The following is a 19,424-nucleotide window of genomic DNA, read 5'->3' on the forward strand; positions in this document are numbered from 1 at the left end:
GTACTGTTGAAAGGATTCATGAATTCATGCCAAAACATTAAAAATGAACTGTTATAACATTTTAAATCTCATTGAGTCAATGTTTTCCATTTTGTTCATACAGATATATCAGTTTTTAAAATTTTGCCACATTATGATTACAGTTTAACCTCAAAATGACATCTAAACTCTTAAAAAGAAAAGACTTGCAATAAGTTTATTATCACCTATCACTTATTTCAAATACCTATATCTGCAACAAAATGTTTGTGCATGTATATGTGTGTCTTTGTGTGTGTGTGTGTGTGAGCATATGCTTATAGAGTATACATATATTAGTCTAATTATTTACTTTCAGTGTGTGTGTCTGTCTGTTAGCCTGTTCTCCATTTTGGATGTGTTTAACTGTCATCCATGCATCCAGGTTGGCTCAGACCACCTCAGAGGCCTTAATGTGCTTGAACCCCGGTAAATGCTGCTTGCAGCTTTAATTATTATTATTAGGGGTTCAAGCACGCAGTGCTGAAACCCTATTGTAATTGTTAAGATTTTTATTATTATTATTATTTTTCCGCCTTAAAACTGAACGTGCAGCCCAAACCGTAAGGCCTAGAGAGCTGAAACTTGGTCAGATGGTAGTAGTCTTGCTCGCTACTCAGATACAAAGAACCGGCCCAATCGGCCTAACGGGGGCGCTACAGCGCAAAAAACTAAAATTTTTGACATTTTTGGCCGCAGGTCGTAAACCGTTAGCCGTAGACTCAAAAACAAGGCATCGTTGCAATCCTTGGGTTAGCCCGAACAAAAGTGCACAGTTGCATTTTTTGCTCTACGACACACCGTTTTCTCGCAAAATCGAGCTATATCCGAAACCTACTTTTGCGAACTAGTCCTAGGATTTTCAACCAATCGGAACGAAACCACTGCAGAAATATTCCCTGGACACTCAATATAAATAATTATCAAAAAAAAGTTGACATTTCGATTGTTACGCGAAACAGTACGCCAAAAAGCGTCTATGCTAACGTTAGCCAAATGTTATTTTGACTATAACTCTTGAACGGAATGAGATATCTTGACCAAACTTGGTACACATATGTATGAGCTCAATCTTTGGTCAAATAAAAAAAAATTGCGCATCTCTGCCACTTGGGGGCGCAATAAGATTTAAAAAACACATAAATGGCTATAACTAGGCAACCGTTGGCTCGATCGACTTGAAAATTGGTATGCAGTGTCTTGGTCTGAAGGGGCACAAGTACCTATGAGGACATTTGCATATCTCAAAAAACATGGCTGCCATTGGCCAAACAATTTTAAGCACCTATTTGAAAGGGTTAACGGATGTTGTTCGGAACGAAACTCGCTGGGTACGTTCAACTCATGAACCTTAAGGTCTGTAAGAATTTTGAAAGAAATCGGCCACTAGTTGGCGCTAACGAGTTTTATGGCTCTGTAATCACGTGGTGTTTCACATATCAACACAATATGCATATCATTTGATAGATCTCCTCATAATGCACAACTTTGCCTCAAGAACCATTGCTGTCAATCAAATCGTTCAATTGTTATTCACAAATATGTTAAAAAACTACTTTTGCGAACTAGTCCTAGGTTTTTTGTCTGATCGGAACCAAACCACTGCAGTAATATTCTGTGGACTGTCTAGATCAATAATTATCAAAAAAATGTTCAATTTTGTACTTTGGTTAGCGTTAAATGGGTAATTAAGAAAAGAGGTGTGGCCAAACATACCCCAAAGCCTATAAAACCTAAACGAAAACTCAAAACTTTATGAAACGTGGTGAGAACATGTAACAGGTAACTCTTAACAAGCATGCAAAGTTTCATGGAGATCGCACCATAGGTGGCGCTATAACAGTAGAAAAGGTCTCAAAACACAAGATTTATATGGTAAATGGCCTCAAATTGTTTGAAAATGCTCATATATTCACTCAAAAACACTAGATCTTCATATCATATGATAGATCTCCTCATTCTGAACAACTTTGCCTCTGGGACCAATGTTGTCAATAAAGCTGTTAATTAAATATTCAAGATTATTTCAAAAAGTTACTTTGGCAAACTAGTGATAGGGTATAAGCTGAAAATCAATAAAACCACTGAAGTACAATTCTCTAGACTCTGAAGGTCAATAATTATCAAAAACATGTTGAACAGTTGCATTTGGACAACTATAAACCAGTAATTTTATAATATGTTATTTGCATAGTGTACACTAAGGCCTATTAATACAAACAGAAAGCCCACAAATTATCAAAACTGTGTAAAATAATGCAAAATTTCATTCTAAACAAGCATGCAAAATTTAAGAGAGATTGGTCAAAAAAAATAACAACACTATAACAGTTATATTTAAAAACACAGTGTTGCTTGAGTAAATGCAATTTAGAACCACTAGATGGCAGCGGGAGACCACTAATGGGCTCATTCAGCAAAGTTGAACAGTACTGTTGAAAGGATTCATTAATTCATGCCAAAACATAAAAAAAATTAACTGTTATAACATTTTAAATCTCATTGAGTCAATGTTTTCCATTTTGTTCATACAGATATATCAGTTTTTACAATTTTGCCACATTGTGATTACAGTTTAACCTGAAAATGACATCTAAACTGTTAAAAACTAGTTTAATCATTTAATTTCAGTGTTTGTGTCTGTCTGCCAGCCTATTCTTAATTTTGGATGTCTTTAACTGTCATCCATGCATCCAGGTTAGCCAAGACCACCTCAGAGGCCGTAAATGCTTGAACCCCGTAAAATGCTGCTTGCAGCTTTAATTATTATTATTATTCTTCCGCCCTAGAACTGAACGTGCAGCCCAAACCGTAAGGCCTAGAGAGCTGAAATTTGGACAGATCGTAGAGCTCATTTTGGGGAGAACTTATCAAAGTCTCAGCCCAATCGGCCAAACGGGGGCGCTATAGCGCAAAAAACAAAAATTTTGGACGTTTTTGGCCGTGAATCGTAAACCGTTAGCCATAAACTCAAAAACATTGCATCATAGCAATCCTTGGGTTAGCCCGAACAAAAGTGTACGGCGCCTTTTTGGGGTCTACGACGCACCGTTTTCTCGCAAAATCGAGCTATATCCGAAACCTACTTTTGCGAACTAGTCCTAGGATTTTCAACCAATCAGAACCAAACCACTTCATAAATATTCCCTGGACACTCAATATCAATAATTATCAAAAAAAAGTTGAAATTTCAATTCTTACGCGAAACAGTACACCAAAAAGCGTCTATGCTAACGTTAGCCAAATACTATTTTGACTATAACTCTTGAACGGAATGAGATATCTTCACCAAAATTGGTACACATATGTATGAGCTCAATCTTTGGTCAAATAAAAAAAATTGCATATCTCTGCCACTTGGGGGCGCAATAAGATTTAAAAAACACATAAATGGCTATAACCAGGCAACCGTTGGCTCGATCGACTTGAAAATTGGTATGCAGTGTCTTGGTCTGAAGGGACACAAGTACCTATGAGGACATTTGCATATCTCAAAAAACATGGCCGCCATTGGCCAAACAACTTTAAGCACCTATTTGAAAGGGTTAACGGATGTTCATCGGAACGAAACTCGCTGGGTACGTTCGACTCATGAACCTTAAGGTCTGTAAGAATTTTGAAAGAAATTGGCCACTAGTTGGCGCTAACGAGTTTTATGGCTCTGTAATCACGTGGTGTTTCACATATCAACACAATATTCATATCATTTGATAGATCTTCTCATAATGCACAACTTTGCCTCAAGAACCATTGCTGTCAATCAAATCGTTCAATTGTTATTCACAAATATGTTAAAAACCTACTTTTGCGAACTAGTCCTAGGTTTTTTGTCCGATCGGAACCAAACCACTGCAGTAATAATCTGTGGACTCTCTAGATCAATAATTATCAAAAAAATGTTAAATTTTGTACTTTGGTTAGCGTTAAAGGGGTAATTAAGAAAAGGGGTGTGGCCAAACATACCCCAAAGCCTATAAAACCTAAACAAAAACTCTAAACTTTATGAAACTAGGGAAAAACATGTAACAGGTGACTCTTAACAAGCATGCAAAGTTTCATGGAGATCGGACCATAGGTGGCGCTATAACAGTAGAAAAGGTCTCAAAACACAAGATTTATATGGTAAATGGCCTCAAATTGTTTGAAAATGCTAATATATTCTCTCAAAAACACTAGATCTTCACATCAAATGATAGATCTCCTCATTCTGAACAACTTTGCCTCTGGGACCAATGTTGTCAATAAAGCTGTTAATTAAATATTCAAGATTATTTAAAAAAGTTACTTTGCCAAAGTAGTCCAAGGCTTTAAGCTGAAAATCAATAAAACCACTGAAGTACAATTCTCTAGACTCTGAAGGTCAATAATTATCAAAAACATGTTGAACAATTGCATTTGGACAACTATAAACCAGTAATTTTATAATATGTTATTTTCAAAGTGTACACAAAGGCCTATTAATACAAACAGAAAGCCCACAAATTATCAAAACTGTGTAAAATAATGCCTAATTTCATTCTAAACAAGCATTCAAAATTTAAGAGAGATTGGGCAAAAAACATTACACTATAACAGTTATGTTTAAAAACAGTGTTGTTTGAGTAAATGCAATTTATAACCACTAGATGGCAGCGGAAGACCACTAATGGGCTCATTAAGCAAATTGAAACAGTACTTTTGAGAAGATTTATGAATTCATGCCTAAACAATAAATAAAAAAACACTGTTACAACATTTTAAATCTCACTGAGTTAAAGTTTTCCATTTTGTTCATACAGACTTATCAGTTTTTAAAATTTTGCCACATTATGATTACAGTGAAACCTGAAAATGACATCCAAACTCTTAAAAACTACTTTAATCATTTAATTTCAGTGCGTGTGTCTGTCTGTCAGCCTATTCTCCGTTTTGGATGTGTTTAACTGTCATCCATACGTCCAGGTTGGCTCAGACCACCTCAGAGGCCTTAATGTGCTTGAACCCCGTAAATGCTGCTTGCAGCTTTAATTATTATTATTAGGGGTTCAAGCACGCAGTGCTGAAACCCTATTGTAATTGTTAGGATTTTTATTATTATTATTATTATTCTTCTGCCCTAGAACTGAACGTGCAGCCCAAACCGTAAGGCCTAGAGACTTGAAACTTGGTCAGATAATAGAGCTCAATTTGGGGAGAACCTATCAAAGTCTCAGCCCAATTGGCCAATAGGGGGCGCTACAGTGATCGAAAATGCGTTTTTGCTAATAGCTCCTAAACCGCTTGTGATAGAGCCAAAAATTTTACATTTCTGGAATCCGTGGGTCATGCGAAATTAAAAACGGTCACTCTGAATTTGGGTCTAGGAGGCCTCGTTTTTTCGCAAACTTGACGTATGTCCAAAACCTACTTTTGCGAACTAGTCCTAGGTTTTTCACCCAATCTGAACCAAACCACTGCAGAAATGTTCTCTGTCCAGTGAATATCAATAATTATCAAAAAAAAAGTAGAAATTTCGACTCACTATCGTAATGGGATGCCAAAATGTTTGAAAGTCGAGGACCAATTTTACGCAACAGGCTATAACTCATGAATGAAATGAGATATCTTAACCAAACTCGGTATACATATCTATGACCTCAATCTTTGGTCAAATAAAAAAAATTGCACACCTCTGCCACTTGGGGGCGCTATAAAAAGAAAAAACACATAAATGGCTATAACTAGGCAACCGTTGACTCGATCGACTTGAAAATTGGTATGCAGTGTCTTGGTTTGAAGGGGCACAAGTACCTATGAGGACATTTGCATATCTCAAAAGACATGGCCGCCATTGGCCAAACAATTTTAAGCACCTATTTGAAAGGGTTAACGGATGTTGATCGGAACGAAACTCGCTGAGTACGTTCGACTCATGAACCTTAAGGTCTGTAAGAATTTTGAAAGAAATCGGCCACTAGTTGGCGCTAACGAGTTTTATGGCTCTGTAATCACGTGGTGTTTCACATATCAACACAATATGCATATCATTTGATAGATCTCCTCATAATGCACAACTTTGCCTCAAGAACCATCACTGTCAATCAAATTGTTCAATTGTTATTCACAAATATGTTATAAACCTACTTTTGCGAACTAGTCCTAGGTTTTTTGCCCGATCGGAACCAAACCACTGTAGTAATATTCTGTGGACTCTCTAGATCAATAATTATTAAAAAAATGTTGAATTTTGTCCTTTGGTTAGCTGTAAAGGGGTAATTTAGAAAAAGGGGTGTGGCCAAACATACCCCAAAGCCTATAAAACCTAAACGAAAACTCAAAACTTTATGAAAGTCAGTGAAATCATGTAACAGGTGACTCTTAACAAGTATGCAAAGTTTCATGGAGATCAGACCATAGGTGGCGCTATAACAGTAGAAAAGGTCTCAAAACACAAGATTTATGTGGTAAATGGCCTCAAATTGTTTGAAAATGCTCATATATTCATTCAAAAACACTAGATCTTCATATCATATGATAGATTTCCTCATTCTGAACAACTTTGCCTCTGGGACCAATGTTGTCAATAAAGCTGTTAATTAAATATTCAAGATTATTTAAAAAAGTTACTTTGGTAAACTAGTGATAGGGTTTAAGATGAAAATCAATGAAACCACTGAAGTACAATTCTCTAGACTCTGAAGGTCAATAATTATCAAAAACATGTTGAACAATTGCATTTGGACAACTATAAACCAGTAATTTTATAATATGTTCTTTTCACAGTGTACACAAAGGCATATTAATTCAAACAGAAAGCCCACAAATTATCAAAACTGTGTAAAATAATGCATAATTTCATTCTAAACAAGCATGCAAAATTTAAGAGAGATTGGACAAAAAAAATAACAACACTATAACAGTTATGTTTAAAAACACAGTGTTGTTTGAGTAAATGCAATTTATAACCACTAGATGGCAGCGGAAGACCACTAATGGGCTCATTCAGGTAAGTTGAACAGCACTGTTTTCATTAATTCTTGCCAAAACATTAATAAATGAACTGTTATAACATTTTAAATCTCATTGAATCAGTGTTTTCCATTTTGTTCATACAGACACATCAGTTTTTACAATTTTGCCACATTGTGATTACAGTGAAACCTGAATGACATCTAAAGTCTTAAAAACTAGTTTAATAATTTAATTTCAGTGTGTGTGTGTGTCTGTCTTTTGGATGTGTTCAAATGTCATCCATACATCCTGGTTGGCCGAGACCACCCCAGAGGCCTAAACTACTTGAACCCCGGTAAATGTTGAACAATTGCATTTGGGCAACTATAAACCAGTAATTTTATAATATGTTCTTTTCATAGTGTACACAAAGGCCTATTAATACAAACAGAAAGCCCACAAATTATCAAAACTGTGTAAAATAATGCATAATTTCATTCTAAACAAGCATGCAAAATTTAAGAGAGATTGGGCAAAAAAAAAAAAAAAAAAAAAAAAATACACAATAACAGTTATGTTTAAAAACACAGTGTTGCTTGAGTAAATGCAATTTATAACCACTAGATGGCAGCTGAAGACCACTAATGGGCTCATTCAGTTAAGTTGAACAGTACTATTGAAAGGATTCATGAATTCATGCCAAAACATTAAAACATTAACTGTTATAACATTTTAAATCTCATTGAGTCAATGTTTTCCATTTTGTTCATACAGATATATCACTTTTTACAATTTTGGCACATTATGATTACATTGAAACCTGAAAAGTTTGTCCCTTGGTTAGTATTAAGGGATCATTTAGAAAGGAGTGGGGGTGGGGGGCACATGCAACCAAAAGCTTATTGCAGATTGCAAAAAAAACAACAACAACAACAAAAAAAAAAAAATCTCAAATATTCACACAAATACTAGATCTTCAAATCATATGATAGATCTCTTTAGTCAGAACAACTTTGCCTTTGGGACCAATTCTATCAATCAACACTTTATTTGCTATGAACAAAAAAAAGGAACCCTTTTAAAAAAAAGTATCTGTCTATCTTTGGATTACCTGGAAATGCAAATACAGCCACTAGATGGCAGGAAAGTATCACCCATTGGCTCATTCTATCGCTTATTTATTTTTTCAGGTTTAATGATGTAGTGACATTTGTGTCATTATTACATTTAAAATCATGATTAGTCAAAGCTCATGATTTACCACTTCATAAAATCTATCAGTTTTGATAATTGTGCCATATTATCATTACATTTAAAACTGAAAAGAATATTATAAAAAGAAAAATTCCTGTAAGTATTTTGTTAGTGGTAAAAATTTCAAATTACTATCATGTACAAAAAAGACATTTGAAAACTTGTATAAATTCATGCATTACATGATTCTAAATAAAAATGGAGAATCTTATGGAGATTGGAGAAAAATGAACGCTGTGATTGTTATAAAGGTTTAAAACCTCTAAGGATGGTTTTTTGGAAAAAGATTAAGACTAGTTCCACAATAAAATGGCCGTTTAAATCTGATGAACTGGAATCTGCTTTTTGTGTCATGATTTTAAAGTCTCTGACTTTTGGCACAGTACATATAGCAAGGTTGAAATAAATGAAATGAAATAAATGAAAAACAATTAACAGGCAAGTGTTACTATTATTATTCTATTCCTATTCTATTCTTATGGTATTCTTATTCATTATAATATTCTTTGCAATAGTAATGTTTATTGATATTTTTGAACTGTTGTAAAAAAGTACATTTAAAACAAGTCTCCTTAAACAATATCACAAAATTTATTTAACACAATAGCTTTGCACAATTCATAGCATTTCTCTTTTTTTCTTTGTAGAAAAACACACAAATTATCATATGAAAGAAACAAACATTTTTAATATGACATTGGCAATAAAATAATTTATATATGAATTATAAACCCATACGTTTATTAGTTTAAAGGAGGTCTATATGACAATACATGAAAATATCTTCACAATTGTATTTAAATACATTTTAAATTATTTAAAATGTAGCTTATAAAATATGTCCAGTATTTATTAGTTTTTTTCATTCATTCATTCATTCATTTGCTTAATTCAGTTCAGCTCAATTCAGTTCAATTCAAAGACTTTTGTTAATAGATATGCTAGAAAACTATGACCCATTAACACACTGCATGAAAAATTATACATGATACATTAAATAATATAATAAGAGTAAATACTAAATAATGGTTGTGAAGTATTGGAAACATTTGAAATTACAGAATTTTGAAATAAAATTAAATAAAACAAATAAAAAGTTAAAAAAGTAATAAATAAGTAAATAAATCCAGACATCCAGATAATACCAACACCACAGAGTATCTGTGCTACTTGTCTCTTCGAGTAGGTTGCCTTGAGGTGAATGGTGTCAGGTGTAGTTCCAGGTCTACAGAGTGCATTTATGGAGCAATAAACAATAGTTGCATCCAAAAGATTACCATTTAACAATGTCCAGGACAACAGAATTTGACATCAATGCCAGTATAAGAGCACAGTACTATGTTGCTTTCCACTGATGAGATCCAAGATCAGAAATCTAAAGCTCCAGCCAGTGCAAAGTCAATAAAATTGGACAGAGAAAAATTGTAGTATCATCCCATGAATGTCAGTTGGTGCTGAATTGAGGCATACAGACGATAGTCAATATTTGGTGTTTACAAAATGAATCCATGAAAGCAGCCTGCCTTTAGTTACTTGTCCAAAGATGTCCATGGTGGTGTTTCAAAAGTTCTGTGCAGTCAAAGCATTCTTTCTTGCGTAGTTATCCATGCAGTTACATTGAATAGAATGTTGTCATCATTGTGAACATGCTGTGGTGTACCTGATGATTAGAGAAAAAAAAAATACTCACAAATGCTATATTTTTTAATGTATTAAATGAGTAAATAGTCAATTTAACTACAATATGTAATGATTTAAGACATTATGTTTCAAATATAAACATTGCAAAATGCTAAATGTTTTTTACATTATATCAATATAATAAAACTCATCATTATGTTAAATGATAAAAATCATCTTACCTCTTTCTCAATATTTTCAGTGTTGATGACGATGAAGCTGCAAATATTTCATCACTTTGCTGGAAACTATTTTTACTGTACATAATTTTTTTAAGCAATTCATTAGGAATTTCATTAGAAGTAACAGTATAATAAAGTTTGCATATACATTTATGGTAAAAGGACATTGCATAAACATTTTGTACAACAAAAATATATGAAAGAAAAAAATGAATGAATGAATGAATGAATTAGTAAATTAATGAAAAGTACTGATAATATAATAAAAAAACAATCATTTATATGCACAAACACACACACACACACACACACACACACACACACACATATATATATATATTAAAAACTACTTATATTAACAGCTGAATATTATAATTGCAATTTCAGTGTGAAAACATTCAAGGCCTTAACACCCAGTAAATGTATAGTGCTACATACTGCCTTCACATGCTATCGGAAATACCTTTTACGTTTGAACGTTTGAACAGAAAATCATGACCTGTTCATGTTTATGTATTTTTATGTGTAAAACAATATGAATTTTGTTGGTAGACAAGATGATTTTTGCTTATTTGATGTTTACAAAATCTTACTGATTGATACTTTGCTATTGAAGACATTTACTCAATATTATATTGGTTTTAAATTTTCAACTAGGAAATTTATATTTCTTCTCATTAGTGGCATGCACAGGCCTACTTAGGGACCAGAACAAAATCAGGTATTTCACAGTTAAAACGGCATTTACATTATAGAGGCGCCTTGATACTACCAAAACAGTAATTCATCAAAAGAACTTAAAGAGGACAAAGATAGATGTCAGTCAAGTACCATTCAGGTGGCATTACATATGATTAAGAAACACATGTTACAATTATTAGTTAGGAAGACAGACTCAGGTAGAGCTAGTAGTGAAATAGGGTACTGAGTTTGAGGCCAATCCTTTTAAAGCAGCAGTTCTTAATCTTGTTCATCATAACCCCTGCTCTGCACAATACAATTCACAATTTTGTAGTAGGATTTATGTTTGCCTGAAAATTCTGAAGACAGATTAAATGGGTAGAGCAATGAACACTGTATACGAAGCATGTCAGTTGAAACTCCATTCATATATGCAGCTGTTTTGTAACATTCTTGTGATTTGAATCAGCTTTGATAAAGAACAGAGACATGCAAAATATGTACAGTGGGGGTCACAAACAGCTGGGATGACATTTATAAACCCTGTGTGCATATGCCTAAATCCAAGCCAGCATTTATATTTGTAGCAGCATATGTACACAGTTTTTCTTTTTTGAGTATATCAAGTTTTTGAAATTGTAAGCTGCAAATTTGACAAGTAATCATAAGATTAACTTTAGGAAGATTTCTGTACACATTTTATAAATGAGGCCCCAGAATTAAGAACCACTGATTTAAAGGGAGTTTGGTGCACACCACTAATTCCGATAGCATGTGAAGGCAGTATGTTTTCCCACAGAGGCCGTCCACATTTAAAAATCACCTCTGTATCCCCCTCCCCCCATCTTGTTGGACGATTTGATTATGCTAACCATTTCAGCACAACACAATCATGATAGCTGAAGTAAGTGGGCATAATATCAATCTTTATTTTATCCAAGTCAATGTCTTTCACATATACATGATCAATTAGTGTATTATTTTCAGTTGTTGGTTTCTCAACAATTTGTGTGAAACCAGAATGTTGCATAAGATGATAAATACTTGAGTAATTGAAAAGGTTTTCATTGAAATCTCCTAGAATTATTTTCCCACCTGGTAAGCAGTTAATTTCATGAACTAAGTTAGTCAACTTCTCTTGAAACAGGTCAATGTTATATGATGGCGGTCTATATACAACTGCCACAGTTGTGTCCAGATGTTCTATTCTGCACATCATACATTCAATGTTAATGCACGGTAAATCCATTAGAGCAACTTTGACTTTTTCTTTGTGATATATTCCAACACCACCATGATTTTCCTCTTTTAGTTTAGCAAAAACATCCTCACTTGTGTCATATGCAGCACTACGTGTTTTTCCATGGAAATAGTACCCATCAAGACTCACTTCATTCTCCAAATTGTTTGGTTTCAACCATGTCTCTGTTACACATATCATATCTGCTTCAAAGTATCTGTTATCTTGGCGAATATCTAATATATGTGGGATTAATCCTTCAACATTGTGTAACATAATTTTGTATTTGAAACTTTCTGTTGTTTCACATGGAAGAATAAATGGAGGCATATTCTGTAGTGCTTGCTCAATGTTATCCTTCGCAAAAATAACGTTTTCTTTGAAATCTTCAATGATGAGTCCATCAAGAGAGGTCACTCGACTTAATGCTACATACGCTTGTCCTGCAGCAAATATCTTTTTCATTGAAACAACAGCTTTGTCCACTGTTAGGCCTTGTACTTTATGAACTGTGCAAGCCCAAGCTAGTCTGATAGGATACTGCCTTCTGACACCACCATCATTGGTTACTTTCTCTTCTTCAGGTTCAATTGGTGTTGCTTTCTCTAGTCCAGGTTTTAAACACGGATGTTTGGCTCTTGCTTCTTTACCAACTTGCTCATTGTCAAATTCAATATATATTTTTGAGGGAAATGTTTCATTATCTTCATAACAGAATTCTTTAATTGTGCCAAAAATACCATTCACAAGACCATCTGAAACATTAATATTTTTTATAAGCATTATTCGAGCATCAATAGCTAATTCAAGGGATTTTTCTAAACAGCTGTTATGAACTCTGAAATGATGCCCATCTTTTTCTTCCATTCGGCCAGTTTTAGCATTTCTCTCAAAGTCTTGTGCTTTCACAGTAACTGTGTCTGAGCATAATTTATGCAGCATATGTATGTTGTGTACGTCAACTTCACTGTTGGTTGCATAAATGTGGATATCTGTACTATCATCACCATCACCTGTTTCACATTTTTTAAGCATAGCAACGTCATCTTCACGCATTGGTTCATCCTTTTTACGTAGTCTTAAACGACTCAGTAATTCAGCAAATTCTTTGTCCTTCTGCCTCATGATCTCTGTGAGTTCAACAACACTAAAGTGAGTTTCCCAAAGATTCACACTGTTCACTGGTTCAGTATAAAGTGGTTTTCCTTTGACGGGAGAAAGTTGATAAAAATCTCCGACTGCTATTACTGAGACTTTTCCAAATGCTGAATAATCTCCTGTTTGTTTGATTTGTCTCAATCTGCCATGAATATATGCCAAAAGTTTATGATCAACCATTGAAATTTCATCAATTATTAATATTTGCAGTTTTCCAAATTTTGCTCTCAAGGAATTAATTTTTTCGTCACCAAGTGGCTGATATGGCAATGTAGCATTCGTTCCAATAGAGAAAGTTGAATGTATAGTTTTTGCACTAATGTTAAAGGCACTGACACCGGTCGGAGCTGTTAAGAGCACATGTGTCTCATCTGGGTTTTCTGATAACTTTGATAGAATGCGTGAGGTTTCATAATACATAGCTTTAATCAAAACTGACTTTCCAACTCCTCCAGGCCCAGATATGAACACATGAAATGGTTCTGGGTTTTCACCTTGTACTTTTGCTAGACACCACTGCCGCACTTTATAAAAGATTTGTGACTGTTTCTCATTCAAAGAACGCAGCAAACACATTGCATCTTTCTTTGTCATAGCACAAGGATTCTTTTCTAATGTGAACCCATGAACATTTGGTAATAGATCAGGAATGACATCATCACCTTCCTCTGTTTCTATTGGTTGTTCTTTTCTAGTATCTAGACATTCTAAACGCTCAAGTTCTGCTTCTGGACAGATTTGGGCCCAAGCGTCTTCCATCGGTCCATGTTGTTCTAAGTCATCTTGAGCTCTTTGTATACTGTCTGCTTCTTTTTCAAATTTTGACCTGTTTGTGTCCACTATGATTTTCACTGACTCAAGTTCATCATTATACAATGTGACAAATCCAGTCTCATAAAACTCCTGATATGAAGTGAAATTTGGTGGTTTCAGTTGACTTTGCAAAATATGAGGCAAAAATAACTCCAAAATACTTTGATAATAATTTTCAGGATTTTTAGTTGGTGAAAAACGAGCATATCGTACAACTGCAAAATCTGTTCGAGTTCTTTTTCTCACAAACCCCATGTCATTTTCCAGTTTTACTCTGTCTGAGCATGACTTTTCAGATTTGGACAGAACTCTGTATTCTGATGCAAAGGACGCTAAACACATTCCTGTAAAGTCTTGAGTTTTTGGACGAGCTCTGTATCTGTCTGTGATGCTTTTCATCCATATTTCATCATTGTCAGTTTCTTCCTTTTCAGCCTTTTTATTTATGATATTTAAAGGTAAACTCATTTTTACTGTATTAAGACCAGTTGGAATGAAAACCACTTTCCTCGATCCTTCTTTTAATCTCATATTAGTCAAGCGATAAACGCTCTCTTGGGCGGACACTTCTCTATTGTGGAGGAAAACACTTCCAAGTTTTCTTAAAGCTTGTTTTGCATCCATATTGCCATCCTTGTGTGCTTCTTTCTGTGCATTTGCCAGCAGCAATCCCATTTCTCTCTCTGCTTTGGAAATGTAGGAAACTATATACACTATGCAAGAGTAAGCATCAACAACAAACTGTATGTCCATGTTTGCATTCCAGCATCGCAAAAGATCTTCATTATACTGATTTACCCACACATCACTTGGTTTCCTTTTTAGCACAACATTTGTTTTCTTTGTCATTTTGTTATAAGCGCATTCAAATATCTCTTGATTTATACCAATAGATGCAAACATAGAATCAACAGAGTCAAAGACAGCATCAGTGTTCAGCAAACATTCTCTTACTCTTTTCATTATAGATTCAGCTAATTCTTTTGATATGTCTTTAGAATAGTTTACTCTTTTGTCTTTACTTTCACATTGTCCATCATCTGTTGTATTTCCATTCTTATCTGTTTGTCTGCTTCTTGTAATGAAAGTATTTTGGCTTGGTGGACGTGGAAAGTTAAATCTACATGTAGTACCTTTCTTTCTACACGTTTTTGCATGTCTTTTGCTGTGCTGTTGGACAGTGCTCACAATTTCATGCATTTCTGTTTCATTTTCAGGTGGCATTTCACAAGTGACATAACGATCAACAAATGCTGCAACTTCATCATCATCCTCTCTGTCCACTTGAGGTGCATTCTCAACCCAAAACAGACAGTGTGTGTGAGGTGATCCACGTTGTTGAAATTCAATTCGATAGAAATAATCTATTATTTTTCCAATGGGTTGAGCGGGTGACATAATCACATCTTTCAGAAAACAGTGGAATCGATGATCAAACATTCTGGCAGCAGTTACTGGGTTTCGTTTCAGCATCCCACATCTGTCAGACCAATCCAGTTCATCAATAGGAGTTTGACAACCCTCTTGTTTCACAATACACTGCAATAATTCTGGCCATCTCAAATCAGCTGAGGAAAATGAGCAAAACCATGTTGGGATCCCAAGTTGCCTTACCATTGCAAACAAATCCTTCTGAACAGCTTGCCAAAAAACAGGACTGCCTCTCACTGGCCTTAAAAACTTGTAACCCTCATCATAATTTAAAATCATTTGAAGTGAATCTTTGTTTGTCAGTATTTCTGAGGTAATTTTTCTTTTGTTGCTTGAATCATAGCCTTTCCTCAAAGCAATGGATACATTAGACATAATTTGATTGAGCTCAGACAAATATTGTCCATAAAAGATGTAATCGAGGTTTTGGGCAAAACGTCCATCTGCATTTAAAATTCTGTTGTTTAAATATCTAGACAGTGTTAATTTCTCAGGTCTTGAATCATGAAATGTACCTTTTCCTTTTGGGAACAGAACTGGAAAACATTTGGCTTCATTAGTTTCATCCATTAACATTCTCACTGGATTATTTCCTTCTGCTGGTGCAAGTGACATAATGCCATCAAAGTGTTGATCTAAGATTTCTTGAGCAATGTCCACTGGCTGCAAACATGAATCCATAAACAAACCATGCTGCTGTCGATCATGAAGTGTTTCATCACTCATCTCATTATCATTGTCAATGTTTTGCTCTTCATTAATACGCACATCTTCACAATTGTCCAAATCCATATCATTGTTTTCAGTTTTATCAGTCATTTCCTCTTCTGTTTTACCCAGAGGATTAATCCAAGTCTTGTTAAACTCAACATCTGTATACCATTTGTTATTCTCCTTTAAATATGTCAATGCTGTTTTAATTTTATCACTATTCACAAATTTATACTCATAATGCCCTTTGTATGTCAGTTTTCTCTTAAGCTTTATTGGTATCATAAAATCATTTTCTGATCTTGGTAAAACATTCACTACTTCTGAAACATTAGATGGAATGCACACGACAGGGCCACAAATTCCATTCTGTCCTCCTCGTGGCAAAGCCAGCATTTTCATGAATGGAATATTCATTCCTATTAGATGTTGCTCAAGAGAGTTTAAAGAACTCAGTTCAGTGGGAATAGGATCCAAACTTAGATTATTTGCTACACTTTCAGCTGGCATTTTACCTTCATAGATTTTTGTATCACATGTGTGACAAATCCATAAAGACGCAGCAGGACTGTTCTTATAGACACAGTTTTCTCTACAGTCTTTATTACACTCGTGCAGATATCTCAGTGTAATACATTTTTCTGCCATACATCCAGCATGGATTGATTTTTGAAGGTATTTATTTATATTGCACTTTTTTACCTGCATTTTAAAGCAGCAACGATGACATACTGAACAAACATATTCAGGACCTGTAGATATCTTTTGTTTAAACTGTTCAATTACATAGTCTATCTCTTTCATTTTTAGCTGTGATTCATACTGTCTTGCAGCATTTCTCATTTTTATATTATTGACAAAAGCTATGTCAGTTTTATATTTTTGAACGTTGTAATTTATAACCATCTCTTTGTGTGTTTTATTTGCATTATATTTTTGAATGCTCGTCTTTTTGACCGACTCTCTGTGTTCTGTGTTTTCATTATATTTTTGAATGCTCATCTTTTTAACAGTCTCCCTGTGTGCTATATTTTCATCATACTTTTGAATACTCAACTGTTTGACAGTGTCTTTATGTGCTTTGTCAGTATGGTACTTTTGGATACTGTATTGTTTTACAGCCTCACAATGTAAATCATTCAATCTGTATTTATCTGTGCTGTATTTGCGTATTTTTTCTTGATGCCATTTGTTTACCTTGTACTTTTTAGTACTGCATTTAATTTTTGTCTCTTTATAAGTTTCATTCTCATCATATCTTTGCTTAGTTTCAATTTTTTTCTTTTCTTTAAAATCATGATCACGACTATATTGCAGTCTCTGCTTATAAAGCTTACGAGGGTCTGAGCTAGCTTTTAAATGTATATTATAGGTTGAACCTTGAGAAGATGCTTTACAAAAACAAGCACATGTGTTGTTGTTGGTTTTTACACATACAACCACTTCATAATGACAGCTATTCACATGCTTCAAATAAATTCCCTTGTCTTGATAATTCTGTCTATTAGATGAGACGTTTGAAGATTTATATTTAAGCCATTTCTCTCGAGTATATGTAAAAATGTCTACACCAATTAAATCACTGGCTGCTTGTATTTCCATCTCTGTCGCCCAAGTTCCAACATATTTCATTCTTGATGTGGCAATGTACTCTGGTACAGAGCTGTATCCTTGTCTAAGATTCTGTACATATTTATCTTCATTCTCCAGTATGTGAGTAACTACAGCCCGTCTCACTTTTCTGTGTTCTTCTTCACTTCCACTTACAGCAAAAGCTACTGCTCTAAAAAAGCAATTACCATCACCCAAAATACTTTTTGTTTCACAAGGTTCAGCCATTTCAATAATCTCATGTGGATTATTGTCTTCTTTTATGGTATTTACAATGTTCAGCTTTAAGCAAACACTCTTTTGTTGCTGTAATGTCAATGGACTAAACTTTAAAGAAACATTGACAGTTTCTGAAACAAATTCAACATCACCTGAATTTTCTTTTGTTGGGTATAAAGAAGGCGTTTCTGTTTTCTGTTCTACACACGTTTCATTCCCAGATATCTTATCTGTGTTTGTGACATAAGTCAAAGATTGACTGCAGTCAACATCCGCTTCCATTTCTGACACAGCTTTGCAGTGTAAATCATTTGATTTGTATTTGTTCACACTTTTCTTCACTTTTCCTTTATGCTGTTCATTTTTCTTGTATTTTTTATTGATGGATTTCATAATTGAAATGTAAGTTTCATCCTCATGTAATCTTTTCTTTGCCTTCATTTGTTTTTCTTGTTTGAACTCTGTACTATTGCTGCAGTCAAGTTTCTCACTAGAATCCTCACGTGACTTTAAAGACACATTTGATGCTAGATCAGACAGTGAATGTTGAGATGGTGATTTACAAAATAATACACAGTTACCATCCTTGCTCTTTCCACATACAACAACTTCATAATGGCAGCTGTTTTCATATTTCAAATATATGCCACTGTCTTGACAACCATGTGCAGTAAAGGAAGCATTTAAAGATGAAAATCTAAACCATTTCTCTCGACTGTATGTAAATATGTCTGTGCCAATTAAATCACTGGCTGCTTGTATTTCCATCTCTGTTGCCCGATTTCCAACGAATTTCATTCTTGTTTTGGCAATGTAGTCTGGTACAGAGCTGTATCCTTGTCTGAGATACTGTACGTACTTTTCTTCATTCTGCAGAATGTGTGTAACGACAGCCCGTCTCACTTTTCGGTGTTCTCGTTCTGATCCACTTACAGCAAAGGCTAATGCTCTAAAAAAAGAGTTTCCATCCGCAACAGTCTTGTTCGTTTCACAAGGCTCAACCACTTCAACAGTCTCAGGTGGATTGTACTCAGATGGTTTTACAATGTTTGCAATGTTTAACTTTGAGCAAACACCCTTTTGTTGCTCAAATGTTAATGGACTAAACCTTAAAGAAACACTAGCAGTTTGTGAAAGGAATGTAACATCACCTGCATTTTCATTAGTTGGGTATGTCGTTTTCATTCTCTGTTGTGCACAAGTTTCTTTCACAGATGTTTTGTCCATGAAATCATTCAGAAATTGACTGCACCCAACATCAACTTCCACGTCCGACTTCTCACCTTCACTCTCATTTTCTGCTGGACCAGCGTTCTCGATCACTTGCCAGAATGGCTGTTTTAATCCAGTCATAACCGCGTTGACCCCAGTTACCTCAAACTCCTGATAACGTGCATTTATAGACGCAGCTAGTTTCCGGAAATGAACAATCATCGAGTGCAAGTTACGATGGTAAACCACTACACTCTTACCGTCAGCTACACATCTGCCATCACCTCGTCTTGAATGTGGATCAA

At 34.6% G+C, this 19,424-nt stretch overlaps 1 long non-coding RNA gene across 2 annotated transcripts in view; it reads left to right on the top strand.

Moving 5' to 3' along the window:
• LOC127969847 (uncharacterized) overlaps positions 1-19,424 on the top strand; it is a 105,205-nt gene that overhangs the window by 45,953 nt on the left and 39,828 nt on the right. The window lies entirely within an intron of this gene.

The sequence above is a fragment of the Carassius gibelio genome, chromosome B13 (genome assembly GCF_023724105.1).
Source record: "Carassius gibelio isolate Cgi1373 ecotype wild population from Czech Republic chromosome B13, carGib1.2-hapl.c, whole genome shotgun sequence".
NCBI classification, from domain to species: domain Eukaryota; kingdom Metazoa; phylum Chordata; class Actinopteri; order Cypriniformes; family Cyprinidae; genus Carassius; species Carassius gibelio.